Source organism: Equus przewalskii, chromosome 22 (assembly GCF_037783145.1).
Source record: "Equus przewalskii isolate Varuska chromosome 22, EquPr2, whole genome shotgun sequence".
NCBI classification, from domain to species: Eukaryota; Metazoa; Chordata; class Mammalia; order Perissodactyla; family Equidae; genus Equus; species Equus przewalskii.
In genome coordinates, this window is record NC_091852.1 from 46,586,764 (window position 1) to 46,612,380 (window position 25,617).

The following is a 25,617-nucleotide window of genomic DNA, read 5'->3' on the forward strand; positions in this document are numbered from 1 at the left end:
CAAGCGCCCTGGCAGCTTTCACGCCCTGTCCTCTCCGTGAGGACTTCTGTTCACGGGAGTTGCCATTCTTGGTATTATGTGATCTTGCCATCCCATCCACAGCTGATACAGACCAGGAGCATTTCCTTATTGGGAGATAAAGAGCCTTCACAGCCTGCGCTGGGCTTGTTGCTTTGCGAGAGAATATCTTTCCCTGTTTGGGGCTTGATGTATACTCTTTTGTTCTGCTTGTGCAACCGTGACCCTCAGGCACACCCCCAGCTCCCTGTATTTCAGGCCCTATGGGGGAAGGCTCATCATGCTCCTACTGCAGCACCAGGTGGGACGTGTGCAGCTGGATTGTCCCAGCCGGCTGCAGAGAGCATCAGCTGGCCATGGGGGGACCAATGCATTGCAAGTGGCTGGATCTCGTGCATTTTTCCTCTCCTCTTGCTGTGAGTAAATGTTGCACCACTTGAGCCTGGTGTGCGTATTGTCTATTCTCAGCAACCTCGAATCATCTTCCCCGGGTTACGCTTCTCTAACTTTTACCCTTGGTCGCACAGCCTAGCTACCCAGTGAAAAGGGAAACGGCATCCAAAAGCTTGAAAACACTTTGAAGGTTGCCTGACACACAGAGCAGTAAATACCAGGCTAAGAGAGCATGTCTCAGAGTGTCTGTCATCAGAACGACTGTCAGATTAGCAGGACCACTGCCCGGCTGTGTGGTAGTGAAGAAATGTCATCTTCCTTAATCCTTCTATAGTCTTTCAATAAAACTCCAATCCTTACTTTATATCCACACTAATTTTAATGGCATATTTGATATTTGTTGCTCGTCAACATGGAAATTCATCAGCAAATAGGCAAACTGCTCCCCAGGTGGAGTGAGCACTGGGGGTTATCTCGGGAAAACAAGGTGTGGGAAGCATCCCTCTCACGGAGCTGTGGGCCAGGCTGAAGTCAAGTGATCATGTAGACACAAGAAAAAGCAACCTGGTCCATGCCGGAGGGAACCCAAAAACCCATCAATATCAATGACCCGAAAAGAGAGAGAAAGAGTTGGATTTGGAAAAAAAGAGATCAGAGAGCACAGGAAATGGGTAGGGAGCACAAAGTCGAGAGCAATGGCTCTCAAAACTGGTCTCGTAATAGAACAACCTGGTGTGCTTTCAAAAGCAGCCGATGCCTAGGCCCCCTCCAGAAAGAACTAAGTCAAAAGATCTGCAGGTGGGGCTTCGGTGGCACATTTTAAAAAGTCTCTCCAGATGATTCAAGTGTGCAGCCAGCCAGGGTGGAGAATCACTGAGCTGGAGCAGGGACAGAATTATCATGGGCAATTGTCTGGAAAAGTGGTACTATTATGTGCCTTATGACTTCCTGGCTGATGTGCCAGCAATGAAAGTCTAAGACAACTGGACACGTTTAAAAGTCCTAGGCAAGGTGCTGTCTTCAACTTGAATACTCATGTTAATGAAGCTACAGATTTTTTGCTCTCAAAGTTAATCGACCTCTATTATTTATGTGTAGAAAATTGCTTTACTTAATGAATCAAAAAGAACATAATTTTACATATCACCCTGAATTTAATTGATTTTAATTCTTACCATTAAATCTCCTGTACTTTGATATCACTAATCTTTCTTGATTATAAAATATTTAAGTAAGAAGAGCTGTAAATAAAAATACAATGAAATCCCATGTAGCCACAATAATTTTAAGAATTAAAAACATCACTAACTCTGGTGAAGATTCCTGTGTACCATGTCTTGATCTCTTCCACTAAACCCTGAAAATAAAATCACTAGCCTAAATTTAGTGTTTATCATTCCCATGTGTTTTTAACTGGACTTCTCCACTCAACATTATGTTTTCGAAAGCCATTGCTGTTAGTATACATGACTTTAACATATTCATCATTTAAATATTCGATTATTTTGTTATATCATGATGATTATTCATTTTCTCATTGACGGTATTTAGGTTGTTTCCAGTTATTTTTTTAAAACAGGTTTATTGAGATATAACACACATCATAAAATTCACCTTTTCAAAAATTTTTTAATTAATTTTTTTATTGAGTTGAGTTCATAATAATTTACATCATTGTGAAATTTCAGGTGTACATATTTCTTGCCTGTCACCACGCAAGTGCTCCCCTTCACATCCTGTGCTCACCCCCCTCCCCCCTTCCCCTGGTAACCACTGAACTGTTTTCTCTGTCCATGTGTTTGTTTATATTCCACATATGAGTGAAATCATATGGTGTTTGTCTTTCTTAGTCTGCCTTATTTTGCTTAGCATAATACCCTCCAGATCCAACCATGTTGTTGCAAATGGGATGATTTTGTCTTTCTATGGCTGAGTAGTATTCCCTTGTATATATATACCACATCTTCTTTATCCAGTCATCAGTTGATGGGCACTTGGATCGTTTCCATGCCCTGGCTATCGTTAATAGTACTGCAATGAACATAGGGGTACATGTGGCACTGGCACAAAAAAAGACAAACAGATCAATGAATCAGAATTGAAAGCCCAGAAATAAAACTGCACATCTATGGACAGTTAATCTTTGACAAAGGAGCCAAGAAAATACAATGGAGAAAGGAAAGTCTCTTCAATAAATGGTGTTGGGAAAATTGGACAGCCACATGCAAAAGAATGAAAGTAGACCATTATCTTGCACCGTACACAAAAATAGACTCAAAATGAATTAAAGATTTGAATGTAAGAACTGAAACTGTAAAAACCCCAGAAGAAAACATAAGCAGTACACTCTTCGATATTGGTCTTAGTCACGTCTAAGGGAAACAAAAGAAAAAGTTAACAAATGGGACTACATCAGACTAAAAAGCTTCTGCAAAGCATAAGAAACCATGAACAAAATGGAAAGACAACCCACTAACTGGGAGAAAATATTTGCAAATCATTTATCAGACAAGGAGTTGATCACCAAAGTATATAGAGAACTCACACAACTCAACCAAAAACAAAAATCACCTTTTAAAAGTGTACAACTTAGCGTTTTTTAGCTTATTCACAGAGTTGTAAAACCATTACAACTGTATAATTTTAGGGCATTTTCATCAACCCTAAAGTCATCCCATATTCATTAGAAGTCACATCCAGTGCTCTTATTTCTAAGTGCTTGGCAACCACTGATCTAAATTCTGTTTCAGTGAATTTGCCTATTCTGGACATTTCAGAGAAATGAATTCATACAAATGTGGTCTTTAATGACTGGCTTCTTGCAGTTAGCAAAATGTTTCAAGGTTCATCCATGTTTTAGCAAGTACTAGTACTTTGTTCACTTTTATTGCCAAATGATATTCCATTGCACAGCTGTGTCACATTTAGTTCATCATTTATCATTTGATGGACATTTGGATTGTTTCCACTTTTTGACTATTATGAATAATGCTGCTTTAAACATTCATGGACAAGTTTTTGTGGGATATATGCTCTCAGTTCTCTTGGGTACATACCTAGGAGCGGAATTGCTGTATCATTGGGTAACTCTATGCTTAACATTGTGTGGAAGTGCAAAATTATTTTCCAAAGCAGGTTCACTATTATAAACATCACCAGCAATATATGACCATTCCAATGTCTCAGCATCCTCAGCAACATCTGTTATTATCTCTCTGTTTTTATGACCTTCCCAATGGGTATGAAGTGGTATCTAGTTTTTCTTTTGGTTTTCATTTCCCCAGTGTTTACTGATGTTGGGTAATCTCTCAAGTGCTTATTGGCCATTTGTGTGCCTTCTTCAGAGAAATGTCTGTTCAAATATTTCCCCCACTTTTCAATGGACTATTTGTCATTTTAGGGAAGACAAGCCACATGGTGAAAGAGACAATATATATCCTGCAATGACTCATATTCATAATGTATAAATAATTCTTACAACCCAGTAAAAAAGTAGATGCTTCAATAGAGGAAAAAGCCAACTGCTACCACAGACACTTCATACAAGTGGATATCCAAATGGTTAATAAACTTGAGAAAAAGTAATCAAATACATTATTCATAAGGGAAATTAATATTAAAGTCACAATGAAATACCAATACATAGTGAGATACCAATACACATCCACCAGAATGGCTAACATAAAAAGGTAGAAAATGCCTCAGGTTATCTATGACATGATGAAATTTACACTCTCATGTGCTCCTGGTACAACCACTTTGGAAAACTGGCAAATTTCTACAACTGAATGTGCCTCATGACCTAAACATTTCCCTCCAAGTAAATACCCAATAGAAACAGGTATATATGTTTTCCCCTCAAAAAAGCAAGTATTCATAGTAGGACTATTACTGAGACCTAAAAACTGTAAACAATCCAAAAATACCCACCAGTAGACTGGATAAATAAAGTGTGATATATTTGTCCAACAAAATACTATCCAGAAATTAAAATAAATGAACTAAAACTTAAGACAGTAATATTGACAAATCTCACAAACAAACATAGGCTGAGCAGAAAGAACCAGAAACAAAACAATATATTCTGCATAAATATATATAGTTTGACATGGTTTCAAAAGGCACACTAGTGATTCTATCTTGATCCAGGTATTGGAGATATGGTTGTGTTTAATCTATGAAAATTCCATGAGCTAGACACTTATGATTTGCATATTTTATGGATGTATACATGCATATGTGCATGCATATAATTTTTTTCTTTGGAAAATATTTTCCTCTCCCTCTTGATTTTTAAGTCTTTCCCTTTCAAGTGACTTCTTCTATCCTACTCTAAAAAAGAAGCTTTCTAAAGGCATGATCCTTTCTTTTTTACTCTTCACTGGAAAAACTGGAGCCATTAACGGCTTCTGGGAAATTAATTTGGTAAAAGAGCCATGATGTGATGGGATCCTGGACCAAGGGTGGTAGCAGGATATTTTAAAAAGGAAACAATTATGAGAGAGGAGAAAATTCCAGTAAAAATATGATAGAAGCAGTGAAGGATAAAGTAGAAAACTGGATCAAAACTAAGTGTCTTCACTCCAAGGTCCCCAATGGATGCACATAAATTGTATTGGACAAACAATAAATCCATGCATGGGTGAAGTCTCTCAATTCCCACCTTGTTATTCTGGAGCTCCATGTAAACAGTCAATGTGGAAGAAGTTCTCAACACGAGATCACTCACGATTCCTGTGCACATGTCATATAAGGCGCTGCTGTCAAATGTTTCCTAACTGAGAAGAATCCTAACAAAATCAGGAACAAGAGAATCAAGGGTCTAAAGTTTTTATTGAGAATAAATGCGACTTCAAGCACCAAAACAGCATCTATTTCTGTTAGAGAGTTAGCATGTTACATATAAAGTTCTTGCTAAGCTTATGTAATTATAGAGATTATATATTTAGAAACGGGCTCTCATAAAGCAAGGAGAAGATCTTGCTAAAGTGGCTCTCTCGACAATGGTCTGCATTTTATCATGCCCTTCTATACCCCTCTGAAAAGACAGGAGAGTAGAATTAAGGTAATAGAAGAGGAAGACTGCAGTGGAGACACATCTCAATCACCTTTTATTGCTAAACTCTGCTCTGTCTCTAATTTTATTTTTAGCAAAGTATGCTTTATAGTCTCAGTGACACACTTACAGATGTGAAGCCAATGACATTAGTTACGTTGCTTAAAGCTGCAGTGGAACCTCAGCCGGTATTATTTCAAGAGACATCTTTCTCCATATACAAATGCATATAGGTTCATTGGATGGCTTCCCTCATCTCTTCATTTTGCTTTTTGTTTTGTTAAAGAAGCCACGTGTTATCATCTCCAGAATGGCCATGGATGTACCACATATTACAGATAATGAGGCAGTTACGAAATTCATTTAGGGCTTCTGAAAAGGGTAAACAACGATATGTTTACAACACACCAGATGGCAAATGGATATCATGTTTATTTTATATTTTCATGCTAAAATCTTCTGTGTAAAGTGCATTCCACTCATCAAGGTGGTTTCAGAAAAAATACAGTGTGCTTTTTTTAAAGGTGCCCCTGCAATTTCTGAAAAAGTATGTAGTCATGTCTCTAGAGTCATATATTTTAAGCAAATTTATGCAAGTTGCCTTATTTGGTAGTAATGTAATCGATAAATATTTTAGCAAAGTCTTCTTTTATGTGTACTTATTGTCTTATCTAACCTCAAACCATGGGTATTGTTCCTTTAATAATAAGGATCAGGAATAAGTATACTGGTAAGTTCAGGCTGTGCTCAGCAACGAGCTGAGTTCTGATTCCACCTGAGACATTTCAGGATGTCTCTTAGGCTATCTTCTTAGGCTAAGTGAGCTTTGAAAAAACTGTTAAAAAATAGTCTTTCAACAAATGGTGCTGGGACAACTGGATATTCACAAACGAAAGAACGAAGCTGGACCCCTACTTCACACAATACGATAAAATTAACTCCAAATGAATAACAGAGCTAAATGTAGGAGCCAAAACTATAAAACTCTATCAAGAAAGTGAAAAGATAACTCTCAGAATCTGAGAAAATAATTTCAAGTAAATTTTTTAACAAGGGCATTGTGTCCAGAATATATAAAGAAAGCTTACAACTCAATAACAAACAGATAAATAACTCTCTTAAACAATGATCAAAAGATTTGAATAGACATGTCTTCAAAGAATACATACAAATGGCTAAAAGGACATGAAAAGATGTTCAACATCATTAACCATTAGCTAAATGTAAGTTAAAACCACATTGTGGAACCACTTCATATCCACTAGGATGGCTATAGTCTAAAAGAAAGGTAATATAATGAGTGCTGGTGAGAACGCAAAGAAATCGAAACCGTATATACTGTAAAATGGCACATCCACTTTCGAAAAAGTTTAGCAGTTCGTCAAAATATTAAACATAGAGACACCATATGATCCAGAAATTCTGTTCCAGGTACACACCCAGAGAATTCAAAGCATACGTACACAGATAAACTCGTACATGTATGTCATAGCAGCATTATTTAGAGTAACTGAAAACTGGAAACAACATAAATGCCCATCAAGAGATGAATGGATCAAGAAAATGTGGTATAGGCATGCAATGGAATATTCTTTGGAAGTAAAAAGGAACGTAGTACTAATACATGTTATAACAAAGATGAACCTCAAAAAGATTACGCCAAGTTGAATCCACTCACAATATAACATATCATTCAGCTCATATTAAATGATCAAAATGGACAAATTCATAGAGACAGAAAGCAGATTAGTGATTACTAGGAACTGGGGATACCGGACAATAGGGAGTGACTGCGAATGGATACGGGGTTTCTTTTGGGAGTGATGAAAATATTCTGAGATTAGATAGCGGTGGATGGTTGCATAACTCTATTAATATACTAAAAGCCATTAAAGTACATATTATAAAATAATTGGTTTTACGTAATGTGAATTATATCTCAGTAAAGCTGTTACTTAAAAAAACAACAATAGGAAATCTATATATTGCCACTGAGTGAGTATACGAGACTGTATTAAATTTTTAAAAAGTCAGAGAAAAGTATATCTAATACGCAGCTGTCTATATAAAAGAGAGAAAAAGAAATGAATACAGATACACATTTGCTTATCTTTTAATAGAGGAATAAATCAAAAATTTAATTTAAAAATAATAGTTACCTATGGGGGAGGAAAGAACCAGCCTTGGGGAGATAGACATAGAATCTAACACTCTCTAAATACACTTCACTTTCTAGATTTGACTTCAGAACCTTGTAAATATTTTACACAGTTGTACAACAAAATTAAACAAAAAAGCAATCCCTAAATTTTGAAAATAAAATTAACCAAGTGAACATGTGTATTAAATTAGTGGCATAACCACCCAAAGAGAAACTATTTCATGTCAGTTTAAGAGTTTAAGGTACAGTAATTTCATCACGCCTCTTTAGTGGCATATGCCCTAAAGATACAAATAAAGGAAAAATCTTCAACTCTTTTCAGTAATTCTTTTGTTGGTGGTAGGGTTGGTATTTTTATACCAATGTTACTAAATGGGTATTGTCAGATAAAGTAAATGAGTAATTATACTGGAGTCTTGAGAATTGGAGTTTCTGGTGTGGAAAAAGGAAATACAGACATAAGATTATTGAGGTTAAATAAAATCTCTGTAGTCGTGAGTGGAAGTAGCAATGTGAATAATTCATGGTGTATTTTATCTTGAAATAAAATTCTACTTCTATTCACCTATTAGGAAATTTGAAGTGTCCACTGTCCAACTATTTTGAGTTTGTCTCGAAGTTCACACAGACTGAACGATCCGGGTGGACTAACAGTTACTGTGAAGCCATGTTAGAGCTGACACAACAAGAAGGAATTCTTGGTGCCTGCTTCCCCTCTGCATGTCTTCATTCACAGGCGTCTTTGAGAATTTCTGGTCCTTAACATCGGCCATAGAGCTTCTTGCTAAGGAAGAAGACTGTTTATCCCTGTTCACACAGATACAGACAAACACTAACACAGACGCTGTAAAGGAAAACCTCAGGTTTCCCCTCCTGTTGTAGAGAAAACCTCAGTTCAGTCTGTCTCCTCTGGATTTCTTCCCTGTGTGTCTCCTTGACTCTCACACTACTACCACACTCACACAGGACTGCTCACTTCTGGTCACCAAACGTGTGGAGGTTTTTCTCCACACCAAGCAATTCTCTGCAATATGAGTTAGGTGTCCTATAATTTGACTCAATTTGGCCACCTATCTACCAAGAGATTGCATCAGATTCCACAGGCTAAGGGTTCACTCCTACGAGACCACCCCAAGCCCCCGCACATCAGAGGACAGTTGCAAGCTCAGACTGTTATCTGTCTTCAGACCAAGTGGCTATAAACCAGAAGTTCCTAGGACCCCCCTCCTTGGGCTTGATTAATTTGCTAGAGCAGCTCACAGAACTCAGGGAAACATTTACCAGTTTATTATAAAAGGATATGCTAAAGGATAGAAATAAACACGCAGACGGAAGAGATGCACAGGGCAAAGGTATATGGGTAGGGGCATGGAGCTTCTGTACCGTCTCTGGGCACACCACTCTCCCAGCACCTTCATGTATTCACCAGCTCAGAAGTTCTCGGAACCCAATCCTCCCGGGTTTTTATGGAGGCTTCATTACATAAGCATCATTGGTTAAATCATTGGCCACCGGCAATTGAGTCAATCTCCAGCTCCTCTCCCCTTCCCCAAGGTTGGGGGTGAGAGGGGGGACTGAAATCTCCAATCCTCTAATCACATGGTTGGTTCTCCTGGCAACCAGTCTCCGTCCTTAGATGCAGTCCAAAAGTCACCTCATGCACATACAAAAGATATCTGTATAGCTCTCATCACTTAGGAATCTCCAAAGTTTTTGGGAGCTCTGTGCCAGAAACAGGGACAAAGACCAAACCTATATTTCTTATTATATAAATCATAATATTACAGTTGCACACCACGAGCTTCTTATATTTCAATATAACTAAGGAAACTATGTTGAAGAAGGAAAGAGACCTAGGCATCAGAAGAAATGAGTTCTAACTAGAATCAGTCATTTTCTAGACATTTTACTCTGGAATGCCCTATCATTTCTGCAGGCCTCAGTTTCATCACCAATAAATATAAAATGTGAGGGGCCAGCCTGGTGGTGTAGTGGTTAAGCTCGCACATTCTGCTTCTGCGGCTGGCCCAGGGTTTGTTGGTTCAGATCCCAGGTGCGAACGTGGCACCACTTGGGAAGCCATGTTGTGGCAGGCATCCCACATATAAAGTAGAGGAAAATGCGCACAGATGTTAGCTCAGGGCCAGTCTTCCTCAGCAAAAAGAGGAGGATTGGCAGCAGATGTTAGCTCAGGGCTAATCTTCCTCAAAAAAAAAAAAAAATATATATATATATATATATAAAATTTGAAATAATAGGACCCAAGACATTCTTTGCCTCTGAATTCCATGATTTTATATAGTTATGCTGATATGTAAAAAGATACCAGATACTTCTCACCAGAAATCCTTTCTTAGAAACATATAAGCAGTGTCAAGTCAATGAGATGGATATAAAGGTTCAAACACAATGACTAAATATATCACGGACACTCCAATATGTGGCAGGTATCATGATGGTGGTGATAACTTCAAAATATTGATTGATATTTCTCTATATTTAAACACGAAAAAACAAGAAATGCATCTGTAGCTGCTGTAGGAGAGGAAGGCATATTCCTGGATCATCTAGCTTCTTCTGGCTGGTCTCAGAATCAAAGTGACAGGAGACGAATAACAAGAGAAAATCAACCAAAGTAATAATATGTATGTATTAAACCCAGGAAAACTGAGTAACTCACCAAAACGGCCAAAGCCACCACCTTAAATGCTATCTTCAGCTAACAACAAAAGAGGACGTTGGGGGTAGTGGTCTTAGAATTCTAAGAGGAGGAAAGCAATTCACATAACGATGGAAAAGCAAATGTTTGGTCAACAGATGTTTGCCATGCCTTGCAGTGACAATGGGACATGGGGAGGACTCTGACCAAATGGGCCTTGCTAGGTTCCTCCCTGTCCACCACACCTGGTTCACATTATACTATAGTTATCCATGGTGATAGTTCTTTCCTGGAACAGGCCTTCTATCCTAAATTCTTTTAGGCAGGTAGAGGGAAAGTCAAAGTTTCTTTCTGAGTCTTTTGTTCTTAGAAACAATCAAGCCAAAGAAACAGATTTTGGGGAAGCAAATTCTGATCCGCCACACTGCAGGTTCCTGTCTATCATATTTATTGGTGAAACAATTTGTTACATACAAGAGAAATATAGAGAGGTCTCTTGTTCCTAGATTTCTAAGATTGTTTACACTTGATAAGCTATTGGTTAAATGGTGCTTCCTATTTGTCAGAGATAATGATAAAAATATCCTCAAACTCGTAAGTCAATCATTGGCTTCCCTAATTTATCACCAGAAGAATATGATAAAATTTTGTTTCTATCTTACGATTCTTTGAAAATATTAAATGAGACTTGATCTGTAAGCAATTCATAATTATTCACTAATCAGCTTAAATTGGTTACTCATTCACCTATAAAAGCAACAAAATGTATGCTTTGCATAAAAACATTCTTAAAGTGACTCGCTCTTCAGAGGGGAAGCTGTGAGGAATGTCAAAGACTGTCATTACCTTGTTACCTTTAATTTGGTGTAAAATGAATTTATTTGTATTAAATTTAGAGATAACATAAACTTTGGTTTTAAAGAGCATAATCCTAAGGAAGAAAACACGGTATATTTAGCAACATTATGGCAAAAAATGGAACTTGCAAATGCATATAAAGTTATTTTTTATGCAGAGAAACCAAGCAGTCAGAAATAGATCAGGCATGCAGTTTATTTACTGAAGATTTTTCTTAAAGATTAGTGGAATTTATTCATATGCAAGTTTTTCTTAAATCCTAAAGAAACAATGATTCTGAGTCTGGTTAGTTTCTAGCACACGGTATTTAACTAGTTTATAGTTAATTATTTAGTTCAATTTAACTATGAAAATCACATCTTATTGACAGAAGTAGACTCTTTAACCATGAAACTGTGGGAAATTATGAAAAATCCATACAGACTTTTACTAAGATAAACTTTATTGAGAAATAATTAGCTTGAAAATAATGAAATGGGCAGCTTTTAAAGATTAGTAAAGACTCTATAATATTGACTTAGTTTAGAGCAAGCTTTGAAGAAATTAAATTATTCTGTGTTTCAGTCTCTAAAATGGAGACTATGAAAATATCTCTTGCTTCATTATTATGACAAGTGGTTGTGCTTTAAATGTCTTAAAAATGTAAAGTTTTGGGAAAATGAGCTATAACCTGTATCTTAGTTAACCACACATACAGAGAGTCTGGCTTCATGAGCTCATAAATTACATCTTATTGTAAGTGAAGTAATTATTTGCAATTTTCTATTCTGTCTGTTTAATTTCTTTCTCTAGTAGTTTTATATCTGCAAATGTAAATTTTACTTACTTTTCCACCAAGTGTACCAGTAGTTTTTTTTAATCTTTTTGACCATAGACATGCCCTGTCACTAGGGGCTGAGTAAACTTTTTTCTGGGAGTAAGTGACATCTCTTTTCCCTCTTCATCCTGGTATATTCATAGCCAAGAACAATTTTCTTTTCTTTTTTTCTTTTTTGAGGAAGATTAGCCCTGAGCTAACATCTGCTGCCAATACTCCTCCTTTTTTTGCTGAGGAAGACTGGCCCTTACCTAACATCCATGCCCATCTTTCTCTACTTTATATGTGGGACACCTGCCACAGCATGGCTTGACAAGCAGCGTGTAGGTCTTCACTGGGGATCCAAACCAATGAACCTCCGGTCACCAAAGTGGAATGTGTAAACTTAACTGCTGCGCCACGAGACCAGCCCTGGAACATTTTTGATAAGAAGAAAGACGTCAAAGGAGAAGGAGAAAGGAAAGGAGAATAAATAAAAAGGAGGGAAAGACAATTCTAATCTTGTTAATAACAATAGTAGGAGCTGCTGTGTGTATGTGACAGACTATCGCTGACAGGGCTTTCGCTTGTTGCCTCAAATATAGTACAAAATTTCACTTAATCCTAATGGCAATCCTGTCATATAGGCATTATATCCCCATTTTATAGACAGGAAGGAAGGAATTAGAGAGTTTAAAGTCTTTCCAGAGTTGAAAGAGACATTCACCTGTTTGTATGGTACTTTATAAATATTTTGAGACTTACCCTTCCCATTTCCAATGTCACCTTGTTGTAGAAGTAGATTGTTTGATTAGTTTGGATGAGTGTTGGAAGGAATGTAGATTTTAAAATTAATATGCATAAAAATCACACACACAAAAAAGGACAGCAATTACTTAATTACCGAATCTAATGCTTTAAGACAGATTATCTTGACAGAAACAACCATCTTGCAGCCATATCAACAGCATTAAACTGGGGATGTAGCTTTTTATGAAATCTGCTGATCACTAATAAGGACATGCAATACTAAAAATAAATCGGTTTGCCAACCTGTTCTAAAACTATTAAAGTGTTTTCATGATACATCAAATTAAAAGGAAATCAAAAATTTACTTAAAGAATTTGAATAGAGAGGAATCAGACATCACTGATGATTAATATAGTGGATATTGTCACCTTCGATTTATTTTCTTGCTCTCATTTGAAAGAGGAAGGTTCAAAGTGTGTGTCTCTTGGGAATACAGTGTTTGTCAATATACCTATAAAATATATTTGAATATCAAATTTAACATTAAAGTCACACGAGTCATCTTTGGACATCTCCTATAAATATATGATAAAAATGTGAAATTTTGGTCTTCCCCTACGGAATTCAGGGGAATTCTTTCTACTATTCTAGTATTCACTGCTTTCTTGACTGATACAAAATTACGGACATTGTCAGGAAATCACCATTTTTCCTATTACTTGTTTTCAAACAAGATTGGATAGGAATGTTTTAACAAACATCCTGTGGCTCTTTGTAATTTTCCAACGGAAGCAGGAAAAGCAGGTCATGAAGAAGGTGTTATTACATAAGCAAACCTCCTTCTGTGCATTGTTTCCTTTCAGGAGAGCTTTCCCTCTTGAAAGAATGGTTTTCCCCTGTGTTTGAAAAGTGTGAGGATGACATTTTGTGACTAATTAATCACAAGTGACCATTTGCTGGGGTTCCCCACATGACACAATCTGGACTCTGTGCACTTGCAAAAAGCCTTGGTCTAAATGCATAGAAGGGATGAGCAGCAAGGCTAGTGCTGTCAGCAGGTCTCCAGGGATTTTTTGCTTTAAAACTTAAGTATCCTGGCATTGCAGTAGCAATAATGTTACCCACACCTCGTCCTTGATTAAAAATGTATATTCCTTGGGGCTCATGGTCAAGATTTTAGATCTTTCTCCAACTTCCCCTCAGGCATTGCTATCAACTTGAGAGAATAGTTTCTCTTTCCAATGATTTCAAAGAAATCAGGCCAGAGGTGCTGTTTAAAGGAAAACAGTAAAAAGCATTTTGACACATTCGTTATCAGGTCTTTCTGAGTTTCACCAGCCGGAATGTGTTTCTCAACAGCTTTCTCTTTCCAGAATCTTGTCCTGCATCAATGTACCTTGTACCATCAAGTGTGAACATTATCGTATGAGCACATTGGAGGCTGTTTATTGATGCTTCTTCCACATGATTTCTTTTACATTATCTGTGTTGGATTGGGGTTTGATCTCCTAGAATGTTATAGTCAGAAGTATTTTAGAGCTTTAAGGAAACACACAATTTCTGATGAAAAACTGAGGCTAAGAAAAGTTTGGTAATACCCCCAAGACTCACAGAAAACATATCAGCTACTTCTTCCTAGGCCACTGAGGGAAGAGACTCCAGTTCTGCTTGTGTTTCCTAATTTGCTCAGGCCCTCCTACTCAGGTTCCAAAGTTCCCATGAGCCTCTGGTTTCTGCCCCTACCATGAATAGAGATACCTACCCCTAATATCTCTCAGACCATAGATAAGAAGATTCTGAAATCTCTTATTGCCTGTGAAGGGTGGAAATGGAGCTCAACCAGACCACCCAGAAGTTGTGGTCCTTAACCCTGGGTACGATGAGGGAATTCAGACAGAACAGAAAGCACGGCAATGTTCTGAAGCCAAAGCAATTTGGGTTCAATGCCAGCTCTACGCCTGGTCATGTGCTGTGATCTGAGAGATTCCTCAAGGTCTGTCTGTCTCACCAATCCCACATCTCTTCCAAATCATTTGCATTGTAACTGTCGGTGTCGCAATCCAATGTACACATCAGGATAGATGCGGAGAGGGCTGATGGCCACTCTGAGTTTATTATAACCAGCGTTTCAATATATACACAGCTTACATCTGTTAAACATACACAGGTGTTCTGGATGAAGTAATTAGCGAATGCCAAGAATTCTTAGTGATTTCTCAAGGAGCCCTCTCTTGGCCTCTGTTTTGATATTATCATGTTGTTGCTGTGCTCCTATATTTTTATCTCAGAGCAGGCAAGGTCTCTTAGGCAACGGTCCCTCTTGCTCCCGATATCGATATCGTTTCTCCATCTGTGCCCCCGGGCGGCCGCCGCCTGGCTTAGGTTGCCCCCCAGGGGGTCTTACCCGTCATTGGCTAACCGGCCTTCTCACCTCCGGGTCACAGTTTGTTGGCAAGCTTTTTCCAGTGATTATTAACCCTTCCTGTGTCAGGGGCGGCTACAGTAACGGTTTAGAAAATGAGACTAAAGAGGTGGCCTAAGAGCTGATTTGAATATACACATATGGTGGATAATAATACTATTGATAATAATAAACATTATGAAACCTACTCTGTGCTACGGTTCTAAACGCTTCTCATGTATCATCCACTTTAATAATTAAGACACCCTCTGTATTTTGCCTATCTTTTTTAAAACTCAAAACCACCCCATAAATTTTGCCCATTTTAGGATAAGAGAAGCAAGTTTTAAGGGCACACAGCTAACATGTAACAAGCTGATTATCCACCACTGGTCCATCTGACCCCAGGCTCTCTACCATCATCATTTGCCCTCATTCATGAATTTACTGAACTCGTATTTGCTGAGTATCTGTTCTGCTAACCAGGAAACGATACATCCGTAACAAAGGGCTCCGAATTTTCTTGATATGTGGAAACCATTTTTCTAAAAGTTCATGGATTTAGTTAAATATTTTACTTACCCTGACAGACTTAGAAGGAATGAACAGCTATTGGACTTGGGATGAACGTCCCCAAAGAGACCCAACTTCTACAGAATGAAACGACAGAATTATTTTGAGAAAAATGCATATTTAACTGTCTGCAGAACACTGTGATTTAACAGACTGTGTAACAAAATCCACAGAAAGAGTATTTTCTCATTGGATTTGGCTGGACCTCTTCTCTAAATTAAAATAAACAGCAAAATCTTAGAATCTAATAAATAAACGGTGCCTTTTCCCATAAGAAAGAAAAGACCTTGCACAAAGTGAATTTCCATGACTGGAAATAATTTAAAGAAAAATTATATGGCTTTGAAATGACATATATTTGTAGAATGAAATTTTATATCAAATATTTAGCATGCTTTTCATACATCAATGCACACGCAATGTAATATTTTCTTATTCAGAATATCGAAAACATTCTCATCATTATTTTTAATTACATATTTGACAAGAATAGAAGAAATACTTGGAAATTGAGATAAATAAAAAGTGCACTGACGTTTAGTTAGATTTTTCTGTATTTTTAATGTTTACATTTTTGCCCCTTAGGCATGAGTTTAAAATCAACAAAGCTGAGAAGAGGAAAATTAACAGCAGAGCAGGCTTTCCCAACACATTGAGGGGTCTGTTAACATAATCGAAATGAAAGGCACAGCATCATACATTGAGCTAGAAATTTTTGGCGTTAATTTTAATCCATTCATTCAACAATGTTTTCTGAAGGCCTTCTACAATCAGGCATTTTACTAAGGTGAGCAAACAGGACAGATCCCTCTCTACATCGTGGCTAATCTATATAAGCATAACATATGTATTGCCTTTTCTCTCCTTAACAAGATATGCGCTTGTCTCTGTGTGTGTATGTAGGTATCAGTGCATTTAATCTGTCTTGGGTTTACAGTGGATGTTCTGGCTAAGCCCACGCTGCAATTTAACACTGGTTGCATAGAGAACTATTCCATCCACCCCTACTACAGTGTCTATTTGTGTGAGTCCATATGTGTAAGGGTTTTAGTTTTATACCTAAGGCAAAACAGGACAGAAGAAGAGGTTCAAGATGCCTTGAGCTAGAGTATAAGGTGAGAGATGAGCCCACACAGACAAAAGTAGGGAATATCGTAAATAACCATATAACAGCAAGTAAGCCATAATGAGGGGTTGGGACTTGATCTGAGATCAATAGTGAACCATCTCAGATTTTTAATGGAGGAATATCTCCGTTGGATTTGAATTTTCAGAAAGACTATACTGCAGATTAGGCGCACAGTAGAAGAAAGGAGTGATGAGACATGGAAGATGAGTGTATTGAGGTAATGTGAAAATAGCATAGGCCCAAGTACTTACAAAACCTAGAGAAGACATTTTTAGATACATAATCAGATACTCATAGAATGCTAAATTAATTAATCTATCTCCACCTTTTAATGGTTTATAGTAGCAAAGTTAGCATGTTTATTTGTTGTTGTTATAGAAAAAGGCATGTATTCATATACAGACATTATATATTTCTGGTTGCGCAGGCCTCTTGTGGCTAGATTCTTTTTAGTGTTAGATAGAGACGTTGATTCAGAGAGCTGCATATTTGCCATATGATTATTGCATAGTTACTTTCAAATGTTATTTGAAAGTTATTTCAAACTATGATTTTCTTTCACTGTAATTGCAACTTCTTCGAGCACATTCATATTTGAGGTATAGCTGATTACTGCTAGCGTTGGAGTGATACTCAAATCACATTCTTTTGCAACAGAGACAGGAGGGAAATAGTTCCATCTGGGGCTAGTGCTTTTAGAAACTGATATGAAAGGGAAAAAATAACTGCATTAAATTGCAGCAAAGCCTGTGCTTCAGATTACAGTCCAAAGACATCAAACCTCCTGAAGAATTTGCTTCTGCCCCGATCCGGGAGCTCTCTCACTATTGAGGCTGACCTCTATAGAAGTGTTAAAATTAATTCTGGAACAACAGGCTACAGCCTTCCGTGATATTCATTATCAGGGCTGCAAAAAGCCAAAATTCTCAGCTAGTCAAATATGTCTTTGAGCTTCTGCATCTTCCCTACAATTGTCGATTGCAGACTTTGTCCATCAGCCCCATAAAAGTGCCTGGAAACCCCTGCCTCGCCTCCTGGGGGTCTGTCTAAGGCACAACCTCAAGACGTGGAGCTTATTTGGCCTTTTGCCTGCAATAAAACATACGTGCTTCCTTTATCTTAGACCCAATTATCTCCTACTTGGCAGATAATGAATAGACGAACTAATCCGAGCTAATGTGATAATGGGGACAGCAGGAAAGCCTTTATTATACCAAGGCCTGGAAAATAGGGCCAAATTATTGTATTTATTGTACTCATTGTGAATTGCATCTCATATTAGACACAGCATAAAGCTTCCCATAGAATTATATAAATGACTTCTAATAGGGGAACTTTAGCCTGAAAAAATTGTTCGGGCAGGGGTCCTTTTTAATGTTCCTTTTATCACATCATATCTTATGCCTAAAATACACACAAATACACAGACATGCCTGCTAGGTTAGTGCAATCTTTGAGCTTTCTGTTTAGGTTCCCGTTCACTTTTTCTGTCAATTTTCCTTTCTTCCCTGATCTACTCTCTTTTCTCTCTAACTCATCTCCTATTTCTCCATCCAGATAGTGGAAATAATAAGAGTGTCAGTATTCTTCTCATTCCTAGGGTCTTCCTATTTTTTGTATTTTTTTTTCAAGTCACAACTGACTTTCACCATTTTAGTGAAGAGTCAGGAGACAATATTATAGGCAGTTTGATTGGCATTAATACAATGACATTTGTGGATGAAAGAAATAGTATTTTTAGGTGTATTTGATTTATAGCTAGTACAAGAAAAAAGGCTATAGATATTGATAGGAAAAATAAAGAGCAATAAAAAATGAACACCTTAAAAGTCAAATGCCCCTTTTTTACATTACCAATGGATTATCTTAATGGGATCTCTGATAAACACTAGGTATGTATTACACACACATATGGTATAATTCTTGACGTGAATATAAAATGGTTATGACGACAGACACAGAGATTACGGAATCAAGAAGACATCCGGAGTTCTTCAAATAAAGAATGCATAAATACTAAGCACAAATGAAAGGAAAATAAAATCTAAAACAAAGAATAGATTTAAATAGTCAAAGATCTTAATTAAAATTTATAGAAATATAGTTTTTCAAATCAAGCAAAGCAACAAAACTAAACAAATTGTTATTTAGGTTTCACCATTCCCTAAATTATTCATTAAAATGCATTAACTCTCTGACTCTTTCATGAAGAAATACTCTCACAACTTTCTAGAGCATTTTTATCCTATTTTTTCCTTGTCTCCTATATCCACTCAATCTCTTAAACTCAACCTTCAAATTGTTTCTGATTAATTCCTGCATCACTAGTCTGTAATCCCAATCACTCCGATGGCTTAGCTGTACTCCACGGAGGCCTCCTAAATGGCCTTCCCTGCCTATTACCTACACAGCAGCCAGAGCAATCTTCAAAAATATGTATCTGGTCATTTACTCTGGAGCTAAAAAGTCTTCAATCACTTCTCATTACACTTGAAATAATATCCAGTTTAATTCAGTCTGTGTAAGAATCTAAGTGAATTAGACTCTGATTTTCTGTGACATCATTTTCTCACATGGGTCTTATGTTGACTTTTCTCTTCCTTTTCTTATTCTCACTGTGCTTTGGTTTGAATGTTCTCTACCATACTCTCTTCCAGTGATACCATTTTGTTTTCTCCTGGGTCTAATATTCTATTTGAGATATTATATTTCATTCAAAAAGTTCCATGTAATTTGTCTTAAAAAATTTAAGCCTCTGGTGAAATTATCCATCTATTAATCTATTTGGTCATTTATTTACTCTATTTTCTTGAACATATTGGTGATAACTCCTTTCAAGTCCTTGCTGGATAATTTCAGTATCTAGATTTCATTTCTGTTATCTTCTTTTTCTCTTGTTTCTGGTAATATATTCCTGTCACTTAGCATGTCTAGAAATAATTTTATTGAATGTTACACACTATTTTTAACTTTTTAAGGCTCCAGGTTATGTTACCTTTCTTCAAGAAAGGTTCACTCTTTCCCCTGCTGGAGAATGACTACTTTAATTCCATCGTGTCTGAGCCAATCCGAACCCAGGTTCAGTTTTTGTCAAGACTTCATCCTACCTCTGTTTCATCTTTCTTCCCGGAATGTACCTAAGCACACTCTCTCTTTTTTCTTTTTTCCTGCTTATCAAGCTATTATTGTATTTATATTGCTCCATTTTCTCTATTCAATAAGAAGTACATTAACACATATAGAGGAAGGCATGCCAGCATGCCCAGGGCATGCTGCTGGAGTCTGTTTTAAAAATATTCTGCCTTTTGTTTTTTTTTTTTCCTCAAGATTCATTGAGATATAATTGACATATAGGATTGTGTAAGTTTAGGGTGTACAACGTGATGATTTGATACTCATGTATATTTCGAAAGGATTACCACAATAAGGTTAGTTAACCTATCACTTCATATAATTATAATATTTTGTGTGCGTGGTAAGAACATTTAAGATAAACTCTCTTAGCAAATTTCAAGTCTATAAGACAATATGGTTAACTATAGTCATCACACTGAATATTAGGTCCTCAGCCCTAATAACCGGGTGTCTGTGTCCTTTGACCAACATCTATTTCCCCCACGCCCAAGCCCCTGGCAACTACCATTCTACTCTCTGTTTCTTTAGACATGGAAAGAACCTAAGTGTCCATCAATGGAAGAATGGAAAAAGAAAATGAGTATATATATGTAGACAAAGGAATATTATTCAATCATGAGTAAGAAGGAAATCCTACCATTTGCAATAACATGAATGGACTTTGAGGACATTGTGCTAAGTGAAATAAGTCAGACAAAGAAAGATAAATACTATGTGATCTTACTTATATGTAGAATCTAAGAAAAAATATTACACTCTTGAAATAGAAAGCTTGATATGTACAATGGGAACTCTTCTTCTGGTAGGTCCTAAACTGTAATCTTTGGGTCTTTGGCAGTGAACGAATATTAAAAAAAGACCTTATTCTTTTCATACACTTTCTGTTTAGACTTCTTAGGTTTCTTCCAATACCACTTCTTTTTCTTTTACTTTTTTTTCTGTTGAAGATGATTGGCCCTGAGCTAATATCTGTTACCAATCTTCTTCTTTTTGCTTGAGGAAGATTGTCCCTAAGCTAACATCTGTGTCAATCTTCCTCTGTTTGCATGTGGGACACCACCACAGCATGACCCAATGAGTGGTGTGTAGGTCAGAGCCCAGGATCCAAACCCAGAACCCCAGGGCCCCAAAGTGGAGCATGGGAATTTAACCTCTACACCACTGGGCCAGCCCCACAACTTCAAGATTTAAAAAATAAATTGAGAAAAAATTATCAGTGCATTTGAGGACCTGCAAATCTCTACTATATTTATTCGAGCTCTGTCAGAACTTTTGGAATCTCTGTCCTGCAACAGTGGCCTCTACACAGCCAAAGCCCAAAATTCTTAGCCACACACCAATATTGAGAGCATTGGTAACTTCCGTTAGAAAAAGCAGCTGCAGTTCACTAACAAATCTCTGTGTGCTTCTCCTCTCCCCAGACTCTTCCCCTGCCTTTGATAGACATACTGAAAGGCAACATTAAATGTCTCTGATTGACACAGATGCCATGCACAATAAGCGGTGGGTTTTAGCTTTACTGCCACCACTCCTGCTGCCGTACTACTGCTGCCGCTACAACGCCGTCAACATCATGACAAACTTGTGTGTTCAAACCACTCTACTTTCCAGAACAGATAAAATAGAACTCACGCATTATTTTGAATAGCTCACTTTTTCATATCAAATACATTATTATTAACAACTCAACCTCAAGCACTTTGAAGGTATACTCTTCATTAACTGACATTTAGATAATAGTTACTTATGCTGTAACTATTATGGGTTGTATCTTAAAATGAATTAATAATATGGTTTTTATTTTCCTGTCTGAAGCGTCATGAAAAGTTCTCTGGCTACTTCTATCTGATTATACAAAGGAACACAATGACCTACATTTAAAGAACTTTCTCTGCTCTAAGGATTGCAGCCTTCCATGACACAATTCAGCAAGTTCTGCACGACACTTTGCGAGATATGTCACAGCCAATATATCATATTGCAGATTTTTCATGGTTATTATTAAATCCCCTAAAACCATTGACTCATGCTGTCCTTGACATAATAAACTTCTTGTTCCTTAAAAATTTGCTGCACATGTGCAGTAAACCAGAATTATGCTTGCAGCTTACATTTCAATCTTTGACACAGAAAAAGACTTTTTCCCTCAAGTTCAGTACATCTACTTATTGTTCATATTTCTCTCTTCCAGAGCCAAAAAATACCAGTTGGTAGAAATGTGATGTCTTCCTCCTCTGTTGCATATCTTTCTTATTTTTTTTTAAGAGTCTGCTTCTCCCCAAATAGGAATCTATAGTTTTATCTTATCTCTTTTTATTTATTTATTTTCTTGGTGAGGAAGATTGGCCATAAGCTCACATCTGTTGCCAATCTTCCTCTATTTTTTTCCTCCCCAAAGCCCCCCAGTGCATAGTCGTATATCCTAGCTGCAAGTATTTCTAGTTCTTCCATGTGGGACTACGCCTCAGCCTGGCCTGATGAGCTGTGCTAGGTCCACACCCAGGGTCCGAACTGGGGAACCCAGGGCCGTCAAAGCAGAGCGTGCGAACTCAACCACTCAGTCACAGGGCTGGCCTCCGCTTTTCTATGCAAATTTTTAGTTACAGTAAAAAATGTTTATATTTTTGTAGGAAGTGTATTGGAAGGAAATAAACTGCGGGGTAACTGGACCCTGAAACAAACTGAAGAATCTTAGCTGCCCTAAATATTAATTACCGCCCCTGAGAAATTTTGCTGAGTAAATAAAAAATTGATAGAGCATGAGATGGTGTTACTTCTTTTGTTACTGGAATCAAGAAGAGACTGCTCCTGTAGGTTCTTCTGTCAGGAAAGAGAGAGTTCAATTGCCAAATTGTAGCAATCATATCACCTAAACCTCTAAATTTATTTTGAACACAAATGTCTTAGCTAAAATATTGATCCTCTATCAGTCTATCCAAATGCACTGATTTATCCTTAGTGCCTCTCCATGCATTCCAGAGTTGTAAATATCCCTTACCACAGATGTTAGCACTTACACAAATGGCAAAATTGTAATGCAGGCTCTAGCTCTAATGCCAAATCCTTGCACTGCTATTAACTGTGTAACCGAGGCTTGCTTAAACTTTGTGTCTTAGATTCCTGAGAGATGTGCCAATGGTTTTATCGAATTATATCAGATAGCATCAGCCAAAAGCTTATATCGGCATAAAATGTATGGACCTAATAACAATTACCCTATCAACAAACATCCACTTTCCTACTGATGTCCACTGTATCACAGTATACAAAATGGATCACTCCTATTTTACAACTCTAGAGCTCCATTGACTCTTCTCAATGGTTTTTTAAAGATATTTAACAAGTTGTTCAATATTATGAGTGAATATTATACGAGAATGATGTTTATATATTTAAAGATAAAACAAGGTCGGCCATTGAAAATGAAGACAAATTAAGAATTGAAATAGGTCATTCCTGCAGACGTGATCTACCTATGTGAAATTATCATATGATTTATAAAATAACTTGATTTGTCACAATACAAAGATGAAAGTTAAAATTAACCAGTGCCATTTTTGCCAGTCACGCTACCAGGCATTTTCACATCCATTACCTGATTTAATCTTAATAAGAAATATCTGAGCTATCATTTATTACTTCTACTTGTAAAATGAGATCATAGAAGCTCAGAAAGTTTAAGTAATTTGAAGAATATACACTTTGTAATTAACATAAATGGAATTCCAACCATGATATAATTGCATCTGAAAGCTCATAAATTCTCACAAAACAATAACCTCATGTTCCCAGTCATTGAAAAATAACAGATACATTTGAAAAAGATATACTACAACAAATTACACTGGATTAGAGCTGCAAATCTTTTTTTGTTTTTTTGGTAGAAATACCAATAAATATCAACATTGTCATAGTCCAAAACATACTAGTCTTAAAAAATAAATAGGACATGGTCATTTCACATCCTCTTTTGGATTATTATCCAGATATCCAGGTTGTTAGCTTTTAACACTATTATGAAATGTTAGTGTACTCCTTGTTTGAAGATACAGATATAAATATCCACATATATGTATATATGTATGTATCTATACAAATGTGTGTGTGTGTCTGCACAGAGGTCCAAAAATCTTAGCACGGTATTAAGCTTTAATGACTTTAGAAGATAAATGCTACCAGTTTACAAAGTGTCATTGAGGTATTTTAATATGTCAATTGACTTTAAACTTATTTAGTTTTGTGAATTTTTGTACAGTTAATAATTTCTTTTTTACTCAAAAATGTGCCATTTTCAATCAGAAACTCTATAACAGTTTCACCTCTAAAATCTATGTATGTGATAGTCTCTACTTCCAGCATAACTGATACCAAACTCACCCTCCAACTATAAGTAACTAGAAAACTTGACAAAGTAATTAAGGCAATCCTTTTGTTTCCAGTTATGAACCAATAGGCTGCTCAAGACTATGATCATGGCGAAAGGGTAACACACGAGGTGAGTCTGATGTTCATTCTGGCTTTCTGCGTGGAGGGTGGGATGCTTTCTGGACCACAGGTGTGGAAAGTGGAGCACAAGAAGAAACAGTGGATGCATTGTGTTGAGGTGGTAGAGAATGGAGTTAGATACTGCTGATGAAGCACTAAGATTTGTTATGCAATCCCCCAGAAATAAGGAAAAATGCAGAGGCTGGCGCCAGAAGTCTGTCTGGAGGTCCCAACAAGTGTTTGACAGAGAGCTTCTCATTCACGAGAAGAGTCTTAGTTTAGGAGACTGCAGCCCCTCAGAAGCAGATAAGTGAATGGAGACAGAGATTGCTGAGAGCTGGGAGCATTTTGACTTACATTCTACTTAGAGATTAAAGAGCTTTGGGAATTAATTACTCGTGGATTAAATGTAGATTCCAGAACGGCCACACCTGGTGAGTAAAGATGGCAAACTAGAGAAAGATTAATTGCTGGGACTAAGAATAAAATTAGACTATCCTTAACAAGTAATAAGACCACATGTAACATATCCAAAGAGCTACCCGTAAGTTATGTGACTGCAGGTGACAAAACTCAACACCTTTTAAAGGAAGACAATGTAACTCAGACTCCGTTACTATAAATGTCTAGAATACGATGAAAAATCACTAATTTATAAATAACTTGGAAAATATAATCAAACGAAAAATCAGTCAATTAAAACAGACACCATGATGACACAAATATAGGCATTAGCACACAAGAATTTTTTTTAAAAGATACTAAAAGTATATTTAAGAACCTAAGTGGAAACATTGACAAAATGAGCAAACAGATGGGAAATAGCAGAAAAATAGAAACTATAACAAAGAACCAAAGAGAAATTCTATAAGTTAAAATTACAATGTCAGGAATGAAAAATTCACTGAATGGGCTGACCAGAAGATTGGAAGCTGGAGAAGTAAGTGAATGTGAAATTTCAGAGATATCAATAAATTGATCTAATTTTAAGAACCAAAAGAGAGAAAGAAAAGAATGAGAACAAATGTAAAGGGTACTCAGAGTCCTGTAGGGCAAAATCAATGGCCTAAGAAGAACGATATCAAGTGAGTCTAGAAAGAAAAAAGGTTAAATGGGGCAGAAAAAATTGAAGAAATAATGGCCGAATTTGAAGCTGAGAAGCTCAATGAACAACAAACAAGATGAACAAAAGAAAACTGTAC

At 36.9% G+C, this 25,617-nt stretch overlaps 1 long non-coding RNA gene across 2 annotated transcripts in view; it reads left to right on the forward strand.

The window, feature by feature from the left end:
* The first annotated feature begins 261 nt into the window (after positions 1–261).
* Positions 262–25,617, forward strand: part of LOC139078668 (uncharacterized) — an 82,003-nt gene continuing 56,647 nt past the window's right edge. The window contains exons 1-2 of one of the 2 annotated variants that reach the window (XR_011531690.1): positions 262–434; positions 24,370–24,425. This is a non-coding gene — a long non-coding RNA (uncharacterized lncRNA). The remainder of the gene's footprint in view (positions 435–24,369; positions 24,426–25,617) is intronic. The other variant, XR_011531689.1, reaches the window with a different exon arrangement.